Genomic DNA, 6,089 nt, shown 5'->3' with positions numbered 1-6,089 from the left:
AATATATTAAATATATTAAAATTCATAATATATTAAAATTATTATATTTTAGTTCATTAATGACATTTTTTTAAATTTAAACTATAGTGACCTTTGCTCTGAATCTCTTTTAATCTGGTCTTATTGGGTTGTTTTGTTCATTTTCATTTAATGTTATGTATAGTTTGCATTGAAGTCTTGTTTTTACAAGCAATTTTTATTTCTCTATTCACTTACTGCATACTTTTGCATTAAGTATATGTTCCAAATATATTATTTGGTATGTTAACGATAATGTTTTTTAAATGGTTGCTTTAGTAGTTCAGGTATGATTAACATATTAATTTGATCATTTATTTACGCAGTGCAGAGTAACAAACCCCAGACCTCAAACATGCTAGACAGTCGTTCTTCCTCTGAGCCATCCACTAACTCTCCTCTAGAAGGGAATGTGTCTATCATGGCTTGTGAGAATCTCTTTCAGGGTGTAAGGTCTTAGCTGAGTCAATTGTGTCACTTCCACTCAGCTTTGCTCACCTTCTCTTCTTTTTAAAATATTATTTGCTTATTTATTATTTATTTTATATGTATGAGTGTTTTGCCTGCATGTATGTAAGTGCACCCATGTTGTGCAATGCCCATGGGAAAAAGAAGAGGGTGTTGGACGTCCTTGAACCGCAGTTACGGACAGTTAGCTGCCATGTGGGTGTTGAGAATCGAACCCGGATCCTCTGCAAGAGCAGCCAGTGCTCCTAACTGCTGAGCCATCTCTCCAGCCCCACCTTCTTTTCTTCGATTGGCATTATTGTTATGTATTTTGCAACTATGTATAAAACAAATATAAATATATATGTTTATAATCAGTCCTTATTTATCTGTTAAGGTGAAAACAGAAAGAGAGCAAGTGTTTGTAGCTGTTGTTATATTGATCTTATTAAATAGCCTTTCTAGTCTATTTGTCTCCTTACATTCAGGCTGCCAGCCTGACTTAGCCCAGTATGACTTCACTCTCAACCTCACGCTGTTATTGACAAACATCGTTTCTTATGTTAGAGCTCAAAATTAAATTATATCCTTATCTTATCACGGCATCTGAAATGCAGACTAGCTGGAACCCAGATTCTCAGTTGACAGTATTCTGCATTTGTTTCTTTGTTGTTTCCTTTTACCACATTGAATAGACTACCTCATGGTATTTTAACCTCTGTCATTTTTGGTGAAGAATCAAACCATCAATTTTATCAGTACTTCCTTATAAATGAAGTCTTTATTTCTTACTGTTTTCTAGATTTCTACTTGTGTTTTTATTAATAAGCATTTTTGTATGAGGGGTATGTGTCAGTCTCTCTCTCTCTCTCTGTGTGTGTGTGTGTGTGTGTGTGTGTACATAAATTTGCCTACTTGGAGTCTGTTGAATTATTTTCTGTTTAGTTTCTGGTTTCTCATCAAATTTGACGCAGTTTACACTAACAAGAGTGGTAGCAGTTGGTTCAGAAAGAAAAATGACACATTACACATAATTTCTTTCATGTGTGTGAGGTTTGTCAGATGAAAGGTTGGAGAGAGTGAGCATTAGACAGAAAAAATACAGTTTCTGGAGATCTAAACATGATGAGGCCTTAAAGGGAAGGAGAGGCTTCTGTTTAATGGTTGGAGAGAAGCTTCATTAAGAGTGAGAATGAGAGATAGGGGGAGAAAAAGTTATAGTGGCCATGAAAGGGATGCTGGGATGGGGGTGGGAAGAGGAGCTTCTTCAGAGTATCATCCAGAAAGAGCTCCCCCACAGAACCTGAGGAGTCTCAGACTCATCCCCAGAACATGGGAGAAATCTGACTTTTTATAACATTTTAGGAACAACAGGAAGTTTTACATTCCATGATTTAGTTCAACAGTTTGTCAGGGGTAACTGACAAACATCCTGGAGGAGGTGGGTACTGGTTAGGACCATAAATCAGAGGCTATTGTTAGGCCACAGGAAGGCAGCTGCTTTTTAAAAATTTTTAAACATGTGTATTGAATTTTTGAGACTTTCAAACAGTGTATTTTGATGGTAGATTCCCCATCAGCACCCCCATTTATTCCCCACTCCTAATTTAATTTGATATACTCTATTATATATATATGTATAGATATATCTTATTATATATAATTATAAGTCAAATTTGTTCCCCCAAATATTCTTCAGTGTGGGTTCATCCACTGGAGATGGATTAACCTATCAAGAGTCTCATCCTCGCAAGGTATTGCTCAGCTTCCCAGAAGCCAGCAGCTTCCAGTTGTTTCTTAGGTTAGGTTGTATTTCTACCACCATCTTTCCCCTGTCTATATTGGGATTTTTGTCTGGTTTGAGCTTGCATGGGATTTGTGCATGACATCACCATCGCTGTGAGCTCATAGGAGTAACTGACAGTCTGGAAAAGTCTATTTCCTTGTGGTCAATCACCACATGATTCTTACAATCACTTTTCCTCCTCTTCCACAATGATCTCTGAACTTTGGGAGGCAGAAGTTTGATATAGGTGTCCTACTCAGGGATACACACTCTGTGGCCTTTTGTTCTCTGTTCTCTGCACATTGACCATTTGTGGGTTCTGTGCTAATTATCATTTGCTACATAAGAAAGTTTTTTCTGGTGAGAGTTGAAAGATTCATTAATCTCTGGGTTTGGCAATAAGATATTAGAAGCCAGTTTAATACTGTAGCTATTTAGTAGAAAACTAGTATTAGGCTCTCTCCCATGTCCTTTGACATGTCTAGCTGAAGGTTCCTAAGCTTGATATCAGTGCTAGATATGGGCTCCATCCTATGAAGCAGACGTTAAATCCAATGAGAGAGTAGTTATTTACTCCTATAATATTTGTACCACTATTGCACCAGGGGACATACTGTACCAGACCAGTTGTTGTAGTCCACAGGATTCACAGATGATTATTTTTCTTTCTGGTGGCATTCATAGCACCTTCCAGCACTATGAACTCTAGCCAGTAGAAATGAGACCCTGAAGTCAGCACAGCTTAATTTCTCCTCGTTTGTTATACAGCTCATGTATATATTATTATTTATTTATTTGCTCATTTGTTTAATGACTGGCTGAATTATTCTAGTGAAGTCTATTCTCATTTTCTTTCCCCTTCATATGAGCCCTGCTGTGTTCTACAGCAGGCTTAGAGTAGGGTATGGGCAGAGTCATCTTCATAAGTCAGCAAACTAACAGACTCTGAATGTCTCAGGACAACAAACTCTAAAGCCTCATCACTTGTTGCTGATTATTCCACTGTTTTTTAGCACTGCCCTTTGGTCTAAATTTCCCCAAAGACTGACTCAATTAAATTTGGGTTCCTTTATGGGACACATACTGATATCAGAGTTTGATATTTCTGATCCTCCTCAGGCATCACCTAGGCTATTTATTTTCAAGGTTTCCTTTCCTCATGTGCTGGCTATGGTTTGCCAGATTGCTAAGAGACTACCAGTTTCCTTTTACCTTCTTTTCAACAGAGCCTCCATTGCCTTCAGGGTGCCCTTAAGTCAGCAGCAGATGGAAGCTCCACGCTGTGCCCATCAATCTGAGAATCCCCTTTCTCCTTCAGGATCTCCACATAGTCATAGCTGGATCTGTGCTTGCACTGTAGAAAGGAATTTCAAGATAAGCCAAAGTGAACAGAGGTTAGTGAGTTTATTAAGTTAAATAGAGGGGACATAGGCTCTAGATGTCAGTATGGGTGTTGAGAGAGATACACTTATGTGTTTATAATGACTGTGTTATGAGCTTTCTAATTTTCATTAGTCAAAAGATACAGTTTACAAGATCTGAAGATAGAAGAAAGCTTGAAATTTAATTAAAGTTTAAAAATTAAGTAAAAATATAGGAACTTGAGCTTCTTTACTTATTTTCCTCATCTTAAACATTTCCTTTCATAAATGAAATGGCAAGGTAATTTTATGAGGTGTACTCTTCAGATTTAGGAATGAGAGAGGAGGCTGACACAGTTAAACTTAAGGCCATACCCATTCTATCCCTACAGAAGCATAGTTCGTTATTTTTAACAAGCTTGTTTGAGATGTCTGTCGATATACAAGTACTATCTCTGCACATATGCAATTTTGTCTTATCAGTGTATTAAAATTTCAAGTGCCCAACCAAATTCTGGAGCAAGGTGCTAATTTTTTCTTCCTATTTCCTCATAATTTTTTCTGTCTTTCTACTTTGCCTCAATTAGACTTCACCTTCTTGTATTTTTTGTGCAGGAAATTCAGGAAAACCTTGGGACTTCCTGTTTTATGACCTATTTCTACACAGGCTTTGGGCCTGGGTTGGGACAGGATATAGATGCATTTTGAGCTGGAGTAGAGATGACCACCAGGGCCCAATGTTCTCAAGGGACTCACCCAGGGCAGAGTCTCCATCCCATGAGCAGAAACAGGGCTAGTCGTTGGAAAAGGAAGCATCATTTTTCCTCAGTCCGGCCATCCACCCAGTGTTTAGTCTCTTCAATGGAAATGAAGAACTGAACTAAGAAAAATGAAGCCTGTCCCCAACTGTGAAGACATTATAACTCACCTACCAGAGCTATGGTGACTCAGAAGACCATAAATGACTGCTGTACTCTACATGGTAACCTCCCCAATTATACAGAGTAACCCTAGTCACATCCCCTCCTTGATTCTTAGCAAATAGCAAACAGAACAAAGTAGATGGGTGGTGGGGGCGGGGAGCGAGAGAGAGAAAATACTCTAGAAGAAACAATACATTGAAAATCCTTATATTTAAGACTGGTCCAAATTTATGTAGAAGCAAATAAAAAAATGCAATTGACTTCATTTCTCCAACACTAACATGAAAAAGAAGGAGAAGGAGGCAGCAGAGGAGGAAGTAGAAGAGGAGAGAGCAGGGAGAAGGCCGAGAACAGGCAAGGCAGCCATTTGGAAAGGATAGTCTCAAAACATTAAATGATATATTCTCTTGGAACTGAGATATGGGATCATCTCTCTTTTTTTTTATTTTGTATTTTTTGGACTTTCAAAAATGCTTGTATACCTGGGTGTGGTTGTGCACACCTTTGATCCCATCGCTCAGGAGGCAGAGACAGGCAGTTCTCTTTGAGTTCAAGGCCAGCTTGGTCTACATAGTGAGTTCCAGGCCAGCTTGGGCTACAGGGAGACCCTATCTCAAAAAGACCCCCCAAAATGGAAGCATTTTAGTGCTTAAACTAATTTTCTAGTGAAATATTGAGACACACAGCTAGAGCTGTCCTGGGTTCCTAGTTGCTGACCTTGCTGATGATGTTCCTGCTCTTCCCTCGCATTCACCAGAGAGGTATGTGTTCAGTGCACGCACCACTCTTCTGAGTGTCCACAGTGTCACGGTCTAAATGTGAGCGTTTGCACACACTTGTCTCTGCTTTTTGTTGCTGTAAAGTTGTTTTGATAATTCGAGTTTTCATGATAGAAGTACTCCATTATAACCACCTGACACAACTTTGAAACTTCTCCAAATTAATTTCACATTTATAACTCATTTGAGTCTCTAATGTAGAATTCAAAACAAATTTATGTTAAATAGTAGTTTGCCATTACTCATTTCTGAAAATCTAAGAGTTTTGTGTCCCTAAGCTATAAATAATATTAATGATTGTGGTACTCAGTAATGAGATGGGTCTGGAGTTATTCTTGAAACTGTAAAATTCAGAAATTTAATTAAATTTACTTCCATTTATGAAATTATCAGATTAAGTCCAATGAGCTCTGTATACATGCTCAGTCGGGTAAAAGAAGTATAGAGTAGGTTAAAAATATGGCGTAGCACATTTAAAAAAACCTCAGTAAGTCCTGTGTTAGAAGCATGTGTCCTGTCTTCAGCCATAGGCTCTTACGTTCAAGTTCCATGAGTCAATTAAGGGCTGTTGCAAAGTCTGTGTTATTTTGGGAGTCTCTTGGACTACCCTGACCAATAATAAGAAGAGAGATTTCTCCAGTGTTTTTTGTTATATAGCCTTCAGCTATACATATGTACTCTTTCTTTCATGTGGTGTGTGTATGTCTGTGTGTGTATGTGTGTGTGTGTGTGTGTACACTCACAACGGGGGAGTGGCGGGGGGAGTAGAGGTCAT

General features: G+C 38.3%; 1 long non-coding RNA gene across 3 annotated transcripts in view; it reads left to right on the top strand.

Annotated features, from left to right (window-relative positions):
* Positions 1–6,089, top strand: part of LOC115072367 — a 27,759-nt gene that overhangs the window by 16,531 nt on the left and 5,139 nt on the right. For 2 of the 3 annotated variants that reach the window (XR_003851410.1, XR_003851409.1), the window contains exons 5-6: positions 3,478–3,645; positions 4,228–4,594. The exons of the other annotated variant lie outside the window; for it this stretch is intronic. This is a non-coding gene — a long non-coding RNA (uncharacterized LOC115072367). The remainder of the gene's footprint in view (positions 1–3,477; positions 3,646–4,227; positions 4,595–6,089) is intronic. 3 annotated transcript variants of the gene reach the window in all.

Source organism: Nannospalax galili, unplaced genomic scaffold (assembly GCF_000622305.1).
Source record: "Nannospalax galili isolate Female #2095 unplaced genomic scaffold, S.galili_v1.0 scaffold1562, whole genome shotgun sequence".
Lineage (NCBI taxonomy): Eukaryota > Metazoa > Chordata > Mammalia > Rodentia > Spalacidae > Nannospalax > Nannospalax galili.
Note: the sequence above shows the minus strand (reverse complement) of the source record. Positions and strands in the feature narration are given on the sequence as shown.